The sequence below is a fragment of the Marmota monax genome, unplaced genomic scaffold, assembly GCF_021218885.2.
Source record: "Marmota monax isolate L192 unplaced genomic scaffold, Marmota_monax_Labrador192_F-V1.1 WCK01_AAM20220418_F8-fsc00069, whole genome shotgun sequence".
NCBI classification, from domain to species: domain Eukaryota; kingdom Metazoa; phylum Chordata; class Mammalia; order Rodentia; family Sciuridae; genus Marmota; species Marmota monax.
In genome coordinates this window covers 7,604,087-7,626,667 of record NW_026695243.1, presented here as the reverse complement: position 1 = coordinate 7,626,667, position 22,581 = coordinate 7,604,087, and the positions used below count along the sequence as shown (strand labels likewise).

Genomic DNA, 22,581 nt, shown 5'->3' with positions numbered 1-22,581 from the left:
CACAACTAAAATAAAAAAAAAAAAAAAGAAATTGGCAAACTGGTGTTCATTTAATTATCCCCAGACATCTTGATTCAAACTTCATTTCCTTAGTTTAATCCTTCAATCATGCTTTATTGCCTACAGCCCTCCTTTTGACCCTGTATTCCTGCCTGTGCTTATACAGATACTTTGCTTCTGCACTGTATTCCCCATACTACCTTTGCTTTATTCTGCACTTGTAACCCCTGAAATATCTTTGGGGGAGGTTGGGTTTTGTAATGTCTTTTGGGAAGTTTGTTAATTCTCTACTGCCACACCATAATGTTTCCATATTTTCTAATTAAGAAACTTTCCTTTTATTTTGGGTACCAGGAATTGAATCATTCATGGGTACTTAACAAACCACTGAGCCACATCCCCACCCCATGTGCCTTTTAAATTTTTATTTAACAGAGTCTTGCTAAATTGTTTAGGGTCTCTCTAAGTTGCTGAGGTGGGTTTTGAACCTGTGATCCTCATGCCTCAGCCTCCCAAACCGCTGGGATTACAGACGTGTGCCACCACACCTGGCTCTTTTCATATTTTCTGCTTATTGAAAATGTATTTTTTTCCAGTTTAAAGTCTTTATTTTGTTGTTGAAAATTTTCAATTCCTCAGTCCACAGTGATCTCTTTCTCCTTTAAACTCTTAGAGCACTTGTGTCTGAACCATGCCATTAATATGGTAATGAATCTTGTACTAGTCCTATATTGCTATGCTTATGGTGACCCAAATAAAGGAAGCAATAGCACTGGTCAGATCAGATCTGGAATTGTGTTCAACTGGGCTATTTCCTTCTAAGAGGCACATTGAGAAAGTCTATTATTTTAAGAGGAAAAAAAAAATTTTTTTTAAGAGCTTGATGATTAATGAAAGGTGCAGTAGTTGTTTAAAGAATGTGGGAAGTTTACTTGTGGGAAGATTTAAGAGGGACAGGATCATAATAGTAGAAGAAGATAGTTTAAAAAACTGTAGATCCTTTTGTCAAATCTGGAGGATAGACCTGAGACAAGTGGACCAATGGTTTAAAATTGGATATTAGATTAAAATAAAGAGCTGAAACAATTGTTTTTAACAAATGTAATAGACTGAGGATTTTTTTTTTTTTTTAACACTGAAAGAGATTGAATGAGTGGTAAGGATATTCTAAAAGGATGTTGAGGGGCTGTGGTTCTGGCTCAGTGGTAGAGCTCTGGCTCCTCTAGCACATGTGAAGCCCTGGGTTTGATCCTCAGCACCACAAAAAAATAAATAAATGACCAACTACTAAAAAAAAAAAAAAATATATATATATATATATATATATATATATATATATATATATATATAAAATTTAAAAAAATAAAAAGATGTTGACCATTGGGTGGGTGGTTAGTCTTGAATTTTTAAGAAATCACTTTTTTATAGAATTCCTTTAGTTTTTTTTTTTTTTTTAAAGAGAGAATTTTTTAAAAATATTTTTTAGTTTTCGGCGGACACAACATCTTTGTTTGTTTGTGGTGCTGAGGATCGAACCTGGGCCGCACGCATGCCAGGCAAGCGCGCTACAGCTTGAGCCACATCCCCAACCCTAGAATTCCTTTAGTTTTGTAGCCACACACAGTGGCACATGCAGGTAATCCCAGTGATTCAAGAGGGAAGATCACAAGTTCAAGGCCAGCCTCAGTAATTTAGTGAGGCCCTAAACAACTTAGGAAGACCATTTCTCAAACTAAAAAAATAAAAAGGGCTGGGGAGGTGGCTCGATGGTAGAACACTGCTGAGAGTTCAATCCCTAGTACCAAAAAAACCAAAACAAAACAGGATTCCCTTACTCTTTTAAGAAATATTTCCTGAAACAACATACTGCAGGGACACAGCCACATAAATGTTTATAGCAGCACAATTCACAATAGCTAAACTGTGGAACCTACCTAGCTGCCCTTCAGTTGATGGATAAAGAAAATGTGACATATGTATACAATGGAATATTATTCCCATTAAAGAGAATAAAATCATGGCATTTGCAGGTAAATGGATGAAGCTGGAGAATATAATGCTAAGTGAAATTAGCCAACACCAAAAAAACCAAATTTCTCTTGATTTAAGGATTCAGATCCACAATATGCTATGGGTGGGGGATGGGAGGATTAAATGAACCCTAGATAGGGCAAAGGGGAAAAGGGGAGGGAGGGTAGGGAGCCGGGGATGGGGGTAGGAAAGATGGTGGAATTTGATGGTCATCATTATCCTAAGTACATGTAAGAAGACATGAAGGATGTGACTCTACTTTGTGTACAACCAGAGATATGAAAAATTGTGCACTATATGTGTAATATGAATTGTAATGCATTCTGTTGTCATATATAACAAACCAAAATAAAATACAAATAAACATTTATTACATGCCTAAGGCATGGAAAGATAAATAAGTATACTAATAAATATTTTTCAATGGACTAAACAACTTAAAAAGCTCTATGTTCCCTCAGTCATGTTTAAAAATATCATTTCCATTGCATCATTTGAATATATATATTCATATAGTCTTTTTAAAAAATATTTAATTTTAGTTGTAGTTGGACATAATACCTTTATTTTATTTATTTATTTTTATGTGGTGCTGAGGATCGCATGTGCTAGGTGAGCCCTGTATTGCTGAGCCACAACCCCAGTCCCTCATATATTCTTTTTTTTTTTTTAGTTGTCAATGGATCTTTATTTATTTATATGTGGTGCTGAGAATCGAACCCTGTGCCTCACACATGACAGGCAAGTGCTCTGCCACTGAGCCACGTCCCCAGCCCCCGCCTCATATATTCTTAATATGTATTATTTCTTGGGTTTATAAATAAAATGTGTAAAATATAAAAAAAAATATTTCCTGACATAAATATTTCTTTAACATTTTTTGGCACAGCTTTACTCATAATCCTGATATTATTTTGCTTCCATAGCATCAGTACTACATGAACAACTTCAGTAAACTTAATCAGGGATTTTCTTTAACATTTATTGCTGTGGTGTTCATGATGAACTTAATCTAAATAAACATTTTAAAAAATTGGGCCTTTCCATAATATCTATTTGTAATTCCCAGTGTTTATAACAGTGCTTAGTCACACAATTTTCCCTCCTAATGTTCACCAGAAATGACCACCATTGACTTGATGAAAACCATTTTTTGGAATTTAAAAAGTATTATATACTAATATATTACTGATTATAGAAATTTGAGAAAAATGCAGAAAAGTATAAAAAAGGAAAATAAAAATCTTCATGTAACTACCATCTGCTAGAATCATTGTTAAATTTTTTATTCATTGCTTTTTTTGTGAATGCTGGGGATTAAATCCTGGGCCTGAAGCATGCTAAGCATATATTCTACCACAGGGTTGACCCCCATCCCTTATTTAGTTTTTTTTTATAAGGTAATATATGTCATAATAATAAATTCAAATAATTGTGAAATGAAAGAAAAACATTCTCTTGTTCCTATTTCTTATTACTTCGTAGTGCTGTTTATTGGTTTGTATGTATTTTTCTTTTTCATTACATATCAATATAAAGTTCTACAAGTGAGTGTAGAGTATTCCTCAACTTTTATTTTTTTTAAAGATGTTGATGAACCTTTATTTTACTCATTTTATATTGAACCCAGTGCCTCACACATGCTAGGCAAGCACTCTGCCACTGAGCCACAACCCCAGCTCTCCTCAACTTTTGAACTTCATGATTTTCCTGTTAGCTATATACAATTCTTCCTAATGGCTGTAGACCATCCCATTATATATGTTATCTATTATTTATTTATTTATATTTATATTTATTTTTTAATTTGTTTTAATTAGTTACACATGACAGTACAATGATCTTGACATATCATACATTTGAATCAGATGGAGTATAATTTCTCATTTTTCTGAGTGTACAGGTTGCAGAATCACATTGGTCATGCAGTCACGTTTATACATACAGCAATAATAAAGTCTATTTTATTCTGCTGTCTTTCCTTTCCCCCTTATTTATTTATTTATTTATTTATTTATTTATTTATTTTGGTGGTGCTGGGGATTGAACCCAGGGCCTTGTGCATGCTAGGCAAGCACTCAACCAACTGAGCTACATCCCCAGCTCCTATAATTTATTTTTATTATGATTTTTTTTCTGGTATTGGGGATTGAGCCCAGGGGCAATATACCACTGAGCTACATCCCCAGCCCTTTTTTATTTTTTTATTTTGAGACAGGGTCTTGCTAAGTTGATGAGGCTGGGCTTGAATTTGCAATCCTCCTGCGTTAGCCTCCCTAGTTGCTGGGATTATAGGCCTGCACTGTGGTTCCGGCTGTGTCTGTATTCAATCAGATTCCTATTAATGGATAGTCAGGATTTAAAAAAATTTCCTTTTAGCAATCTACAATGAACATCCTGGTAGGTGGTTTTTGTTATATGTTTGAAGAACTCTGGTCAACTTTTCAACTGGACTTTTGTTTGATTGGCTCCTTGCTATATTCTTTTTCCTTGTAGGAAATGAGAGATTGAACCCAGGGGTACTTTTCCACTGAGCTACATTCCCAGACCCTTTTATTTTTTATTTTGAGACAGGGTCTTTCTGAGTTGCTTAGGGCTTCCCTAAGTTGCTGAGACTAGTCCTGAACTTGTGACCCTCCTGCCTCAGGCCTGCAAGAGGAAACAATTGTCTTGGCATGCACCACTGTGCCTGGCCATTGCTATATTCTTTGGTGAAATAATTACACTCAGTTGGATTCATTAGCAAAACCAAATGCTTCAGTGTCTCTCAGAACATCATCCCTTAGTAGAGGCAAGTTCTTTACGATCACATAATATTTTATGCTTAACAAAAAGACCAGGACTACTCTGGTAAGTTTTACTTGTGATTACATGTACGTTTCTTTTTCTTTCTTTCTTTTTGTATTTGAAAATTGGATTGGGGTTGTAATTCAGTTGCAGAGTGCCTGCTTTAGCATGCTTGAGGCCCTGGGTTTGAGCCCCAGTCCACACACAAATTCCAAATTGAATGTGTATTACTTATATTTTTTAAACAAAAAATGCCGGCTGGGGTTGTGGCTCAGCGGTAGAGCACTCGCCTCGCACATGTGAGACCCTGGGTTCCATCCTCAGCACCACATAAAAATAAAACAAAATAAAGATACTGTGTCCATGTATAACTAAAAAAATAAAAAATAAAAAAAATGCCACTAGTGATAGTAACTGGACCAAGTTGATTATGTTGTGACTTCCCCTTAAAAAACTTATCCTAATTTATCACTAATTAGCCATCCAATTAACTGAAAGGATACTGCTGGGAAACTCTTAGAAGGTGAACTTTGATGGCTCAAGTATTTATAGCACACCCAGGGCACATATTGATTGTGGGTTGATTCTCTTACAGAGAGAACTCTAAGATAGATTTTTGTTTACATTCACTGTGGCAAATAGGAATGATAATGATTTTAGATTTTCCAGGCACAAGGGTAGATTGGTCAAGTACTTCTCACTCCCCCCACATTATTGTAATCTGCTTCAGCTAATTCCTTGCTGACTTTTCCCATCACATCATGGTTCCAGTAGTCCCTGTCCTTACAAGCAGAGTTGCTGCTGGTTCCTTTCACTTAACTGTGGCTTTAGGAAATTGATTGTGCCTTGTCTGAGCCACAGAGCAGTGAGAGAGGAAAGGACCAATTTCCTCTGCTATGTGCTTTCGTCATAAACTCTCTTCCTTATAAGCAGTAATACTTAACCCTAATTTCTTTTCTAAAAATGGGATTTTTTTCTTTTCCTTCTTTCTCTGTCTCTCTCTTTTTCTTCTTCTTTTTTTGTTAGTACTAAAAGTGGGATTTCGTTTTTCTTTCTCTCTCTCTCTCTCTCTCTTTGGTTGATATTCAGGGATTTAATTCAGGGCTTGGCACGTGATAGGCAAGTGCTCTACTACTGAGTTACCTCCTCAGCCCTTTTTCTTTTTTGAGACAGGGTCTCACTAAATTGCTGAGGCTGACCTTGAACTTGTTGATCCTTCTGTCTCAGTCTCCTGAATCACTGGGAATACACGTTTGATGTACACAGCTTCCTTTTCTTATACAAACCCAGAGACTAAATTTTAGAATATCAATAGGTCTGATATAAGATAAGTAAAATTAGTTCCTGCCAAAATGGGAAAGTAACTGTACATGTTTTTCTAACTTTTTTTCCTCCATTGCTGGGGAATCAAACCCAGGGCCTTTTTCTAACTTTTTCTTTTTCTTTTTTTTTTTTTTTTGGTATAGGGGATTAGGGGATTGAACTCAGGGATGCTTAACTACTGAACCACATCCCCAGCCTTTTATTTTATTATTATTTTTTTTTAATTTGAGACAGAATCTCTCTAAGTTGCTTAAGGCCTCACTGAATTGCTGAGGCTGGCTTTGAACTTGGGTCCTCCTGCTTCAACCTCTTGAGTTGCTGGGATTTCAGGTGTGTGCCACTGTTCTTGGCTTTTTCTAACTTTTAAAGCAAGATTCTTTGGTGTGAGAGGTATTTTATACATCTTTTTTTTTTTTTTTTTTTCCTGAGACAGGCTCTTGTTGTTACCCAGGCTGGTCTCTAATTGAGTGATCCTCTTGCTTCAGCCTCCTGAGAGCTGAATCTATGGGCACAGGTCACCATGCCTGGCTTTATATACCCTTTCTTTTTGTTTTGTGGTGCTGGGATTGAACCCAGGGCCTTCAGAATGCTAGGCAAGTGTTCTACCACTGAATTACATTCCCAGCCCTTTATATGTGGACTGTCTTTATTAAAGGTCAGAGAAGATTTTTTTTTTTTTTGTATATTTTGAAAAAACTTTTTATTGATTTTGGGCACAGTGACCTGCATCCGTAGTTCCAGCTACTAAGGAAGCCAAGGCAGGAGGATCCCTTGCCTAGACAACATGGCAAGAACTATCTCTATAAACAAACAAACAAAAAACTTAAAAAACTGTCTTCATATATGTTATACACGCATATGTAAACATAAATATTAAGTGTTCAGCTCACTGAATTATTACAAAATCAACACACTCCTGTGACTACCACCCTAGGTCAAGAATAGAACATGACCAACACCTGGGAAGCTCCCTTTGTCCTTTATCCCAGTCATTATTCCCTCCTTGCATTCCAAAGTAACCACTTGACTCCAACACTAGTTTTGTCCGTTTCCTTCCTTCCTTCCTTCCTTCCTTCCTTCCTTCCTTCCTTCCTTCCTTCCTTTCTTTCTTTCTTTCAATTCATAGACTTTGTATATTTTAGAGCAGTTTCAGGTTCACAGAAAAATTGAGTGGAAAGTTTGCCTGTTTTTTGAACTTTTTTTTTTTTTTTGGTACTGGGCGTTGAACCCAGGAGCACTTTACACTTTACCACTGAGGTACATCCCTAGCCCTTTTATTTTTCAATTTTGAGACAGGGTCTCTCTAAATATCATAGGCTGGCCTTGAACTTATGATCCTTTGTCTCAGCCTTACAGATTTCTAGGATTATAGGCATGTACCACCATGCTTGGATTTGAATTATGTATGTATTACTGTGAGTCTGGTTTTTTTTGCTTAACATTATGTTAGATGCTTCCACTTCATACATGTAGCATTAGTTCATTGATTTTCATTACTATGTAATATCTCATTGTATGAATATATCATGGGTTTTAAAATATGTATTGATCTGGTGACAGTGAAGTTTGGATGAAGTGGGGAGATATTGGAGGTACATTATAGCAGCAGTGATTTAGATTGAAAATAGTTTCTTGATGAGATTTGAACTGTCATAGAAAAGCTGTGAAATTCATTTTTCCAGAACTCTTTTTCAAATCTGTTTCCTTTTGTGTGTAATATGTAGGTATAGCTGCTCTGCATGACTTAACTAACTTAGTATTTTCTGTTTTGTTGTGATCCTTTCTTTCATTACTGGGAAATGAAATAAAAATATAGGCATGTGGTAAAATTTTATGTTCAATTTAATAAAGGAACTGTTGTTGTTGTTGTCATGGTGGTGCTTGGGATTGTACCCAGGGCCTCATATGTGCCAGGCAAGTGCTCTACCACTAAGCTACATCCCCTCATTAATAAAAGCAACTGTATTTCATTTATCTGTTTGTCATGTTTAGTGGCAAATGGAATTTTTTCTCAAGTGTAATCTCCCTAAGCAACTATCCACTGAATATGTGAGAAAGGCCCATAGAATCAAAGGAAAAAGAGTGATGAGGAGTTATTTTTTGTGCCTGTGAACTCCGCAATGATGAAAAGTATGATAAAAAGTTTGTGCTAGGGTATATGTAAACCTTTTTCTCTTAAAAAATGATATAAATAAAAGCAATTCTTGGTCTTTAGGGAATATAAAATTCCCAAAAGAAGAATTTGATTATTTTTCTATAAATGCTTTTGCTTCTTGTATTTCTGTACATTGAATACTTATTTGGACCTGGCATTGTGGTACAGACCTGTAATTGTAGCTACTCTGGAGGCTGAGGCAGAAGGATTGCAAATTTGAGGCCAGTCTTGGCAACTTAATGAGACCGACTTAAAAAAAAAAAAAAAAGGCCTGGAAATATAGCTCAGTAGTAGAATGCCCCTGGGTTTCATCTCTAGTACCAAAGAAACAGCTGGGCTTGGTGGCACATGCCTATAATCCCAGTGAAGCAGGAGGCTGAGGCAGGAGGATCCAAGTTCAAGGCCAGCCTCAGCAAGTTAATGAGGTCTTAAGCAACTAAGCAAGATCCTGCCTCAAAATAAAATTTAAAAAGGCTGGGGATGTAACTCAGTGGTAAAGCACCCAAAACAACAACAAACAAAAACTAACAAACATACAAAACCAAATTTATTTGTTATTGTGGAGAACAGATAGGCCCATGGATTGTGTTGGGCTATTAATTTTCTCTTGCAGCTGTTTGTTTTATTGATTTTCTGTAGTGTTTCATTGTGAGTGATATTGAGAAGGAAGGGTAATGAGTAATGAAAGTGTGCTAAGCAACAAAGGAGAGGCTGGCAGTTGGACAGTGGGAAGATAATTGCTTTTATATAATTTGGTGGGGCAAAGATGAATCAAAAGACTAGTTCATTTACTTGATTTCTATTAGTTGTGAGCCAGATTTGTAGAGACTTCATTTGTAAAAGGATAAAGGAAATCTGCCAAGGAGAGGTGTATCCACCTCACTTCAGCCATCCGTACCCCATAAATCTTGTCATTCCTTCAAATGGTGCTGTCCTTTTGTAATCTTAAACTTCAGACTTTGACTATTATTCTCTAACTTGCCTAACTGTAGATTGATCGATTCCTCTCTCTTTCTTTAATGGTAATAGAACCCAGGGACACTCTCCCACTTAGCTATATCCTCAGCTGTTTTCAATTTGAAACAGGTCTTACCAAGTTGTGGAGGTTGAACTCAAATGGGCATCCTCCTGCCTTAGCCTCCAGAGTCTCTAGGATTATAGGCATGTGCCATGTGTCTGGTTCCAGTCCATCTTTCTAGCTTTCACCTTTGGTATCTTTTGACACACTGTGAAATAGGGTAGATGTTACAGGCTTTGGTTTTAGATATACATGACTTGGTGAATATATCAGCTTCACCCTGATGAGTTATGTACTCTTACATATGTTGCTTGGCATCATTGAAACTTAATTTCCACATTTTGAAATCATATATTCATTCAAAAATATTTAGTGAGCTCCCTATTCTAAAGGAGTTTAATTCCATTAAAGAATGGTTCAGAAATCAGGTAAATAACATAATTTCAGATAATGGCAAGTACAGTGAAGAAAATGAAGTAGGATAAAAGAATTGTGATCAGAGTGGAAGAATTATTTGAAATAGGATTGACCTGGATATAGTGGCATATGCCTATAATCCCATGGAATTGGGATTCTCAGGAGGATTACAGTTTGGAGGCCGGCTTCAGCAGCACAGTGAGACCCTGTCTCAAAATCAAAAAGAGCTAGGGATGTAGGTCAGTGGTAGTGTCCCTGGATATAGTTCTTAGTAATGGAAAAACAAAAACAAAGCAAGCAAACAACAAAGAAGACAAAGAAGAAAATTTGTTTATAGCTTGAAGGGAAAGAATATGTAACAAAGGGAGAGTTGAGGTGAGATGGGGATTAGGAGAGATGAGAACTCACATCTCTATAAAATAGGGTGCAGGGGATAATTTAGAGAGCTTGAAGAGAGGGCAAATAGTTTCATTCATTTTTCAATAACTATTGTGCTAAGCACTTGGGGTAGAATGGTGAGAAAAAAATCCCTTGTCATCTTGGAAGTTATACTACAGATCAGTGAAGAAATAAACATTAATAAACAAAGAAGAATCATACAAATTAATACAAAATTACAACTAGGGAAAAATATAACCATGATATATGCTGAAAGGAGAGCACATGTTATTATGAGAACATTGAGACAAGGAGAGTTACCTATTCAGGTCAAAAAAGCCCTTTCTAATGAAGTAAAAAATTGAACTGATGTCTTGAAAAAGAGGCACACCTAACCAAGTGAGAGGAGAGGTTCTAAGAAGAAGAAATAGGATATGTAAAGGTCTTGTGATGAGAAGGAAGAGCTGAAAGAAAGCACGGATAGTTGGTGTGCAAAGAGGAAAGGAAAACATGGATCAAGAGACAAGGGAGATAGGAAGGGCCAAACTACAGAGCCTTATCAACATAAAACATGGTAAGTCAATAGAAATAAGACTAAGGGAGAAGTTGATAAACTGAAAACACTGGATTTGTAATTACATTTGTTTGAATCTTCTTTTTACCACTGAAAACTTTTGGCAAGCCTCTTCACTACTCAGCCACAATTTTTATTTTTTTTTTACTTTAATTTTTATTCTTTTTAGATATACATGCAGTTGAATGTATTTTGACGTTATTATACATACACAGAGTATAACTTCCCATTCTTGTGGTGGTACATGATGTAGCGTTATACTGATCGTGTATTCATATATGAACATAGGAAAAATATGTCCAATTTATTCTACTATCTTTCTTATTCCCTTACCCCTTCCCTTCCCTTTATCTGCTTTTCCATCCCCCTTCCCTTCCCTTTATTCCCCTTTGTCACTCCTCCCCGCCATTGTGTGTTAGCATGTTCACATCAAAGAGAACATTTGGCCTTTGGTTTTTTGGGATTGGCTTATTTCACTTAGCATGATAGTCTCCAGTTCCATTTATTTACAAGCAAATGTCATAATTTTATTCTTCTTTATGGCTGAATAATATTCCATTGTGTATATATACCACATTTTCTTTATTCATTCACCTGTTGAGGGGTACCTAGGTTGGTTCCACAGCTTAGCTATTGTGAATAGATCAGCCACAATTTATTTATTTTTTTATATCAGGGATTGAACTCAGGGGCACTTGACCACTGAGTCACATCCCCAGGCCTATTTCATATTTTATTTAAAGACAGGGTCTCATTGAGTTGCTTAGCACCTACCTTGCTTTTGCTGAGGCTGCTTTGAACTTGCCATTTTCCTGCCTTAGCCTCCAGAGCCTCTGGGCTTATAGGCGCATGATGCCGTGCCCAGCTCAATTTTTAAATGGAAGTTATAATATCTGTTCAACATACCTCATAGAGTTGATGACAAACTCTGAATGAGATCATGCTGTGAAATTCCTTTGGAATTTATAGTCACTTTTATTCTTGGTTAGTCCCTCTTTCCTCTGTGGAGACTTAAGTGTTTTTACACTTACACTTATAAAGGAAGAGGATGTGATCCGTTCATAAACATTTATTGAACACTTAACATGGGTGAGGCATTGAGCTAGCCACCCTAGGTATATAAAGATGAGTAAGAAGTGGGCCTTGCCCTCAAGAAATTGAGAGACAACAAGGAGAGAAAGCCATGTATGCAGCTAAGCAAGATGCAAGTTGCAGTTTTAGATAGTTACTATGTTAAATTGTTTTAAGAAATTCCATCTGAGGGACAGGAAAGAATTATGGAATCAAGTTTTTCATCATAGTGTTATAAATTAGGATAGGGAACAGCATAATAGCTTTTGGGGAGATGATGATTTTGGTGTTGTTAAATTTGAGGTGCTGGCAGTCTGTTGAGTTCATGTGTTCTGTTTGAAAACACGACTTGGGAGATATGGGTTAGAGGTATAGATCTGGTCTATCGTAGAAGAATGGCTACATGGTAGCATGTGCTCCTCCTCATCTTCATATACTTTATTTAATCAACTACAAGATCCCCTAAATGGTAAGATGCATCATTTTACATATCATCATGAGAAAAAATAGTATTATTGAGCTCTGATTCAAACTGTCTAATTTAGAATATGTAAGCCAGGCTTGGTGGTGCCTACCTGTGGCTGAAGCAGGAGGATCCCAAGTTCAAGACCAGCCTCAGCAGTTTAGCAAGACTCTAAGTAATGTAGGGAAACTCTCAGAATAAAAAAAAAAATAAGAAGGGCTGGGATGTGACTCAGTGATTAAGTACCCCTGGGTTCAATCCCCGCACCCCCCCCAAAAAAAAGATATAAAATGTACTTACTTGGAGATAAATTAAGCTTCCAGTAAAATAAGGGACCTTTCATGTAAGTTGAGAAAGGAATTGGGGATGTTGCTTGGTGGTGGAGTACTCGCTGAGCATGCACAAGTCCCTGGGTTCAATTCTCAGTGCTGCAAAAAAGAAAGGGGCGGGGCGGGGGGGAGCGGGGAGGCATGGTGATGGTGGCAAGTGCCTGTAATCCCAGTTGTTGGGAGGTTGAGGTAAGAGGATCCCTTGAACCTAGGGGTTCAAAGCCAGCCTATCTGGGGAAAAGGTGGGGGGAGGAGAGAAAGGTAATTATTATATACGAAGTCAGCCCAATAAATAAAATTATAGAATTTCCTATTTGGTTACTCTGTCAAAGGGCTGGTCTGCTGACCTCAGGCTATGGTGTTAGAAGTTTTTTGTTTGTTTGTTTTTTTCTATTACTGGTGATGGAACCCAGGGACATTCTACTACTGAGCTACATGCCCAACCCCTTTTTATGATTTATTTATTTTTTAAAAATGTTTTTAGTTGTAAACGGATACAATACATTTACTTATTTATTTTTGTGTGATGTTGAGGATCGAACCCAGAGCCTCACACATGCTAGGTGAGTGCTCTACCACTGAACCACAATCCCAGCCCCTTTATTTTTTATTTTAAGATAGAGTTTCTCTCTAAGTTACTGATGCATCCACTTGCAATCCTCCTTTTTCAGGCTCCTGAGCTGGGATTATAGTCATGTGCCACCACACCTGATGGGTCCTAGAGATTTTAACATCTAGTCTTGGATATACTAGTTAAGAGAACTGTCATGTTAGTATATGCATTTAGTATATTAGTTTTTGTTGTGGATCCAACAGGAGTTTATTCAAGAGAATAAGCTTCAAGGGGCTGGGGTTGTGGCTCAATGGTAGAGCACTTGCCTAGCATGTGTGAGGCACTGTTCGATTCTCAGCATCACATATAAATAAATGAATAAAATAAAGGTCCATCAACATCTAAAAAAATATTTACAAAAACAGCAAATAGAGAATAAGCTTCAGAGGTTGCCTTGTATTCTATGAAGTTAGCATAATATTCCTTACGAAGTTCATTAAGAGAACACTTAAAACAAAAAAAAACTTTTTTGTTGTTACTGGGATGGAACCTAGGGGTGCTCTACTACTGAGCTACATCCCAGTTCTTTCCTTTTTTATTTTAAAACGGAGTCTAAGTTGCTGAGATTGGCTTCGAACTCATTCTTCCTTCCTCGGTCTGCCCTGTTGCTGAGATTATAGGTGTGTACCACTGTGCCTGGCTAGAGAACACTTATTAAAACATTATTATATAAACCATTCTGCTTTATTTACAAAGATGAGCAGACGTGGTCCGTCTTCCAACTAGATGGAAGACAAAGGTAAATAGAATAACTGCAATATAGAACAGAATATGAGTAACAGAGGATTACTAAAATATAACAGATTTCAAATGGGGGATAGTAAGGGAAAATGTTTTGGTGATAATTTTTTTTCTCAACATAAGAATACTATATAGTCATTTTAGAAATTAGGGGAAATACATCATCAAAAGAAAAATAAAGCGAGCATGGGAACAATGGAGGAACTTTGGATAGGGTAAAAGGGATGGAGGGAAAGAGAGGGAAGAGGTATGGGAGTAGGAAAGATGGTGGAATGAGATGGACATCATTATCTTAATTACGTGTATGAAGACATGAATGGTGTGACTCTACTTTGTATACAACCAGAGACATGAAAAATTGTGTACTATGAATTTAAATGTATTCTGCTGTTATATATAACAAATTAGAATAAATAAATAATTTTAAAAAATAAAAAGAAAAATTAACTAACTCCATTGGTCTTTTTTAAAAAATATTTTTTGTAGTTATACATGGACAGAATCCTTTATTTTTTATTTTTTTTATTTAGTTTTTTAATGTGGTGCTAAGGATTGAACCCAGTGCCTCACATGTGCTAGGCATGTACTCTGCCACTGAGCTACAGCCCCAGCCCCTCCACTGGTCTTTTCTTCCCCAGTTTATCTCTTCTTTTTGTTTTGCATTGTACTTTCTTTATAATTTATCCTGATTTCTTTTTCTTCATGGAATACTATATAGAATACAGTTTTATAAAATCAAGAAATATTCAATGCAGATTAGAATTTGATAGCCTTTGTGGGGTTTATCTTCAGTTTTTTGGAAACTGGGAAAGATCTTTTAGAAACTTCTAGTAAACTAAAAGGTAGATCAAGAAGGCCAATAAAGGGAGCATGGGAGCAATGAAGTAATGTTTCATTTAAAATTATGATACTTTGTAAGCTACTTGAAAATGTTTGTGAAAAAAACTAAAGGAAATAAACAAGGAAGGGATTGTTAATTGCTACTTCAATAATTCCAATCTGCTCACTGTTAAGAGATCACTAAAGAAATAAACCAGGGGCTGGAGTTGAGGCTCAGTGGTAGAGTGCTTGCCTTGTATGTGTGAAGCACTGGGCTCAATCCTCAGCACCACATAAAAATAAAATAAAGGTATTATATCCACCCACAACTAAAAAAAATTTAAAAAGAATAAACCATAATAAATTACTGAAATTAAAAAAAGGCATCAGTATTTGATATTTCAGGATTTGTTGCTTGTATGTCTTTGTGGTATTGGTATTGATTGCATGGCAGAATGACCCAGCCCTTTCAAGTGGAACTCCATCTAGAATACTTAGAACCTCTGGTTCTCTTTTCAAGATGATAACATGTTTCTTCCTATGTTCTATAACTGCTGTTTGTATAATGTCCGCAAAACTTGCTTGTTAAGTTTCTTGAGATCTAGGTCTGTAGATTTGTTCCAAATGGAGAATGGAGGTATGCTATTAACATAACCCCCCATCCCCAATACATACACTTTAATGACTTGAATTCTAGCTTGTACCTATTTTGAATTATGTTAAACGGGACCAGCGTCTTTCACATAATAAAGAATACTTAGTAGACATTTGATTTGATTTAATGTATATATGTATCAGCAATTTAATAACCTCTGGGCTTCCCTGTGGTATTTTTAGTGAATTTTAGTAAAGACCAAGAAATAGGCTGGGCACTGTGGAACATTCCTATTTTCCCAGCTGCTGGGGAGGCTGATGTGGGAGGATCCTTTGAGCCTAGGAGATTGGGACCAACCTGGGAACATAGTGTGATTCTCCCTTTCAGTCTCTCTCTGTTTTTGTTTTTATTTTTTGAGGTGCTGGGGTGCTGGAGATTGAACCCACGAATGCTCTAATGCTTTACCACAGGGGTACACCCCCAGCTCTTTTTTTGGGTGGGTTGCTGGGAGTTGAACTCAGGGTCACTCAACCACTGAGCCACATCCCTAGCCCTTTATTTATTTATTTATTTAGAGACAGGGTCTCACTGAGTTGCTTAGCACATCGCTTTTGCTGAGGCTGGCCTTGAACTCATAACCCTCCTGCCTCAGCTTCCCGAGAGACTGGGATTACAGGAGCACCACCATGCCTGACTTGTTTGTATTTTAATGAGACAGGGTCTTGCTATGTTGCTGAGGCCAGCCTGTAATTTGGGATCCTCTTGTCTCAGCCTCCCAAGTTGTAGGGATTATAGGCATGCTCCACAATGCCCTGCTGAGACTCCCACCCCTGTCTCTCTCTCTCTCTCTTTTCTTTTAAAATTATTTTTTCTGTAGTTGTAGACGGACGGCATGCCTTTATTTTATTTGTTCATTTTTTTATGCCGTCTAAGGATTCAACCCAGTGTCTCACTTGTGCTAGGCAAGTGCTCTGCCACTGAACTACAGCCCCAGTCCAGGGACCCCCACCTCTTGAAAAAAACAAAACAATAGTCATAATTTATATACAAGGTAAGAAATCTTAATTCTAATGGTTTTATCTATTAGAGTTAAAACATGAGGGTGAATGTTTTGGATAATATCCCACTTTTAAAATATTTTGTTATAGCCTATAAGAGTTACTTTCCTAGGTGGCTAGACTGACTTTGTGCTATGTATAACCAAATCTGAATTATTTCTGATAAATAGTAACCATAGAAATTTGTTTATGTATCAATGTAAAGTATTCTAGCTGAGGTTTATTTATTTAGAAAATATTTAAAAAGATGTATTTGAACACTTGTAACATGCTTAATTATAACCTGGACTTTATTTACTTTAGAATTAGTCATTGGCTTTGTTGGTTGAGGTTTGACGTAAGTACTTTTTGTTTGTTTTTTAGCTTAAGAAGGACTTTATAGATAGTAAACTTTGTTGGTTCTTTGATTTAAAAAGTTATTTTTTAAAGGAAAAGGTAACATATTTGTGTATACTTTATATTCTCTTTAGATTTTGACAAAAAGCTGTGAAGTGGAAATTTAGCAGTGATATTTAAGACTTTTCAGAATACACATAAATGAATGAAATTATAGAAATTATAGATGTAGTACTGCTTTGCAAGTTTACTTTTATTACTCTGAGCTATGACTGTAGCACTTTAAAAAATTGTCTTTTATTTTTTAGGACATTATACTTAGACATAATAGTTCATATTGACAGTTTTCTAATTTCAATCCCATTACTATTCTCTTCCTTCTCCGCCCCCCCCCCCCCTCTTTTCCTCCATTGGTCTTCTTTCTATCTCTTCATTTATTATTTTATTTAATTTTTTTTTCTTGGCACTGGAGATTGAATCCAGGGACACTTTACCACTAAGCTACAGCCTCAGCCCTTTTTATTTTTTGAGATAGGGTTTCACTAAGTTGCTTAGGGCCTTACTAAATTGCTAAAGTTGGCCTATGAACTTGTGATCCTCCTGCCTCAGCCTTCTGAGTCACCAGGATTATTGGTATTTGCCCCTGCACCTAGTTTATTTTTTTTAATAACTACATTATAGTTATATATAAAATCGGAATACATTGTGGTATACTTACACATGAAAATAGCATACTTTAATCAACTTCATGCCTCAGTTCTTACTCTTTTGCTCCCTTCCTGCCTCCTCCTTGGTCCTGTACTTCTTTTCTACTGATCTCCCTTCTATTTTTCTAAGAACTGCTCCCCCCTTTTCTCTCACAATTAGAAGGTTGGTTTAATATTTAGTAAAGCTATTTTTATAATGCAAGGACTAAATTCATTCAACCAAGTTGATAGATAATGTAAAAAAAAGTTTACAAAATTTGATATGCTTCTTCAAATGTATTGTCTAATATACCAAACCAAAACCAAAACAAAACAGAGAAAGCTTTAACAAATCATAAATACAAGGGTACTTTCTTAACCTGAAAAGGAATTTCTACATGTAACTTACACAGGACAGAAAACATATTTAGTGAACAATTATTGAAAATAAGGATACCAGTTCCTACCACTATTCAATATTGATTTGAATAATTTCTGTGCAGAAAATTTTGTTCAGGAATACACGTAGCAGCATGATTTCAATGCTCAAATGTATAATAAAGTACAACTAAATTGTGATCACTCAATGTAATAGTCAGTACCATAGTTAACAATGAGAAAATCACATTTACCAATAATAAGATGAATGAATCTGGAAAACAGTGTTGAGTGAATGCAACTGAACACAAAAGAGGACATATGTAGTATAGGTAGTATACATTGCTGTAAGTGAGGAGAAAGCTTACACCTGGCCTGTAACCTTGAAGGCAGTAGGTAGAGTTCCTGGGATTTGGATGATACGTGTGTGTGTGTGTGTGTGTGTGTTTTAATCTAGAGGATAGTTACATTGTGGTTTCATTATGAAAATTCATGATGCTGAACACTCATGCTGTCTCTCTCTTTCTTTGAATTATTATAATTATACTTAATAGTTGGGTTCATTTTGACAAAATCTTTCATGTATGGAATTTGAATTACTCCATTTCATTCCTAGTACCTCCTGCCTTTTCCTCTCTTCCTCCCTTCCCCATTCTTTTTCCTCTATGCTACTGACCTTCCTTTTGCTTATTTATTTATTTGGTACTGGGTATTGAACCCAGGAGTGTTTAACCACTAGGAGGCTGATTCATAGTGGGGTCGGGAGGGGGAGGATGAGAGGAATAGATGAACTCTAGATAAGGCAGAGGGGTGGGAGGGGAAGGGAGGGGGCATGGGGTTAGAAATGATGGTGGAGTGAGATGGACATCATTATCCAAAGTACATGTATGAAGACATGAATTGTGTGAATATACTTTGTATATAACCAGAGATGAAAAATTGTTCTCTATTTGTGTAATATGAATTGTAATACATTCTGCTGTCATATATAACAAGTTAGAATAAAAAAATTAACAAAATAGAAATAATAAAAAAATAATTTATTTTATAGTACAGTGTATTTTGACATATAATACACAGATGGATCACAAAATCTCATTCCTCTGGCTGTACATGGTTCAGTCACTGCAGTAGTGTAATCATATATATATATAGATTGAAAGATAGTTAGTAATAATATCTTTTTCTACCATCCTTCCCATCCTCACAACCCCACCCCTCCCTTCATTCCCCTCTACACAAACCAAAGTTCCTTAGTTCTTCCCTATTCCCCTGTCCCACTATGGATCCGGATCAGCTTTTGTTTTTTTGGGATTAGCTTATTTCACTTAGCATGATATTCTCTAGTCCTATCTATTTATCTGCAAATGCCATAATTTCATTCTTCTTTAAGGCTGAGTAATATTCCATTGTGTACATATATACCACATTTTCTTTATCCATTTATCTGTTGAAAGCCCTTTTATTTTGAGACAGGGTCTGCCTAAGCTGCTAAGATGCTGAGGCTGGCTTTGAACTTGCGATCTTTCTGCCTCAGCCTCCTGAGTCACTGGGATTACAGGCATGCACCACCATACCCAGCTATTTATTTATATTTGATTGGTGTTTTCTATGTATATGTAAAGGTGAAATTCACTGTGGTATTTTTTTATGCATATAGAATGATTTTATTAAATTCATTCTGCATTTCTTTCCCTTTCCTGTCTCTCCTTCCTCCCTTTCAATTTCCTCCTTCTACTCTACTAATTTTTCCTATATTTTTATATCTGGAGAACTGCCTTTTAAAATTCCTCATTTCTCTCTTTCTTCCACTTATGGGGAAAAAAACCCATTAGACACATGAGCTTCTAAGTCTGGCAAATGACAGGATTTAATTCATTTTTATGACTGAATAGAAATCCATTGTGTGTATGTACCACATTTTTTCTTTTTAAAAAATGTATTCTAATCATTTATACATGACAGTAGAAAGCTCTTTGATTCATTGTACACAGTGGAGTAAAATTTTTCACTTCTCTGGTTGTGCATGAAGTAGAGTCACAACCATTCGTGCAATCATACATGTACCTAGGGTAATGATGCCCATCTCATTCCACCATCTTTCCTACCCCTTTGCCCTCTCCTCCCCTTCCCTTTGCTGCATCCAAAGTTCCTTCACTTATCTTACCCCCCTACCCCCATATGGATTAGCATCCACTTATCAGAGAAAACATTCAGCCCCTGTTTTTTTGAGATTGGCTTACTTCGCTCAGCATGATATTCTCCAGCTTCATCCATTTACCTGCAAATGCCATAATTTTATTTTCTTTTAATGCTGAGTAATATTCCATTGTGTATGTACCACAGTTTCTTTATCCATTCATCTATTGAAGGGCATCTAGGTTGCTTCCACAGTTTAGCAATAGTGAATTGTGCTGTATTACTGTAGTATGCTGTTTTTAAGTCTTTAAGGTATAGGTTGAGGAGTGGCATAGCTGGGTCAAATGGTGGTTTCATTCCAAGTTTTCTAAAAAATCTCCATACTGCTTTCCAGATTAGTTGCACCAATTTGCAGTACCACCAGCAATGTATGAATGTGCCTTTTCTCCACATCCTTGTCAACATTTATTGTTGCTTGTATTCTTGATAGCTGCCATTCTGACTGGAGTGAGGTGAAATCTTAGGGTAGTTTTGATTTGCATTTCTTGAATTTTTAGAGATGTTGAACATTTTTTTCATATGTTTGTTGATCGATTGTATTTATTCTTCTGAGAAGTGTCTATTCAACTCCTTAGCCCATTTATTGATTGGGTTGTTTGTTTTTTTTGGTGTTAAGTTTTTTGAGTTCTTTATATATCCTGGAGATTATTGCTTTATCTGACAAGCCTGTGGCAAATGTGCTTCCAAAGTGTAGGCTCTCTCTTCACTTCATTGACTGTTTCTTTTGCTGAGAAGAAGCTTTTTAGTTTGAATCCATCCCATTTATTGATTCTTGATTTTATTTCTTGTGCTTTAGGACTCTTGTTAAGGAAGTTGGGGCCTAATCCGACATGATGAAGATTTTGGCCTACTTTTTCTTCTATTAGGCGTAGGTTCTCTAGTCTAATTCCTTGATCCATTTTGAGTTGAGTTTTGTTCATGGTGAGAGAGAAGGGTTTAGTTTCATTTTGCAGCACATGGATTTCCAGTTTTAACAGCACCATTTGTTGAAGAAGCTATTTTTTATCCAATGTATGTTTTTGGCACCTTTCTCTAGTATGAGATAACTGTATTTATGTGGGGTTTGTCTCTTTTGGTCTACATTTCTATTTTGGTGCCAATACTATTCCATTTTTGTTTCTATTGCTCTGTAGTATAGTTTAAGGTCTGTATTGAATGCCTCCTGCTTCACTTTTCTTGCTAAAAGTTGCTTTGGCTATTCTGGGTCTTTTATTTTTCAAAATGAATTTCATAATTGCTTTTTCTATTTCTATAAGGAATGAAGTTGGGATTTTAATTGGAATCTCATTGAATTTGTATAGTATGGCCATTTTGACAGTATTGATTCTGCCTATGCAAGAGCATGGGAGAGCTTTCCATCTTCTAAGGTCTTCTTCAATTTCTTTCTTTAATGTTCTGTAGTTTTCATTGTAGAGGTCTTTCACCTGTTATTTTAAGTTTATTCCCAAGGTGTTTTTTTTTTTTGAGGCTATTTTGAATGGGGCAGTTTTCCTAATTTCTCTTTCAGAGTATTCATCACTGATGTATAGAAATGCATTTAATTTATAGGTATAGATTTAAATTTTGTTTTAGTTATAGATGGACACAGTATCTTCATTTTTATTTATTTATTTATTTTATGTGGTGCTGAGGATTGAACCCAAGGCCTCACGCATGTGAGGCAAGCAGTCTACCACTGAGCCACAACCCCAGCCCTTGATATTGATTTTATATCCTAGTACTTGCTGAATGACTTTATTAATTCTAGAAGTTTTCTGGTGGAATTTTTTGGATCCTCTAAGTATACAATCATGTCCTTGGCAAATAATGATATTTCTTCTTTTCCTATTCGAATCCCTTTCATTTCTTTCTTCTGCCTAATTGCTCTGGCTAGAGTTTCAAGGGCTGTGTTGAATAAAAGTGGTAAAAGAGAGCATCCCTGTCTTGTTCCAGTTTTTAGAAGCAATGCTTCCAATTTTTCTTCATTTAGCATGATATTGGCCTTGGGTTTAGCATAGATAACTCTTACAATGTTCAGGTATGTTCCTACTATGCCTAGGTTTTCTAGAGTTTTGAACATGAAAAGGTGCTGTATTTTGTCAAATGCTTTCTCTGCAATAATTGATATAATCATATGATTCTTAAAGTCTATTGATGTGATGGATTATATTTATTGATTTCCATATGTTGAACCAACCTTACAGCCCTGAGATGAGCCCTATTTGATCATGGTTTCCTATTTTTTTAAAAATATGTTTTTGTATGTGATTTGCTAAAATTTTATTGAGGATTTTTGTATCTATGTTCATCCGGGATATTGGTCTGAAAATTTCTTTCTTTGATGTATCTTTGTCTGGTTTAGGGTGATAACAGCCTTGTAAAATGAATTTGGAAGGATTCCCTTCTTTTCTATTTCATGGAATAATTTGAAGAGTATTTCTACCACATTTTCTTTAAAGAACTAGGAAAAATAGTCCCAGCCCTTTTTATTTTGTTTTGAGACAGGGTCTTGCTAAATTATTCAGAATAGCAACTTGAAATCTTTCTGCCTTAACTTCCTTTGTTTGGGCTACAGGAATTTTTGTGTTTAGAAAATTGACACTTTTTTACTGTTTTGGGAATTCCTGCAAG

The 22,581-nt window shown here is 36.1% G+C and overlaps 1 protein-coding gene and 1 non-coding gene across 8 annotated transcripts in view; one reads left to right on the top strand and one right to left on the bottom strand.

The window, feature by feature from the left end:
- Window positions 1–22,581, top strand: part of LOC124101322 (protein unc-13 homolog B) — a 221,093-nt gene that overhangs the window by 2,803 nt on the left and 195,709 nt on the right. The window lies entirely within an intron of this gene.
- Window positions 4,060–4,132, bottom strand: Trnaa-agc (transfer RNA alanine (anticodon AGC)). The gene has a single exon. It is a non-coding gene; the product is annotated as a tRNA-Ala (tRNA).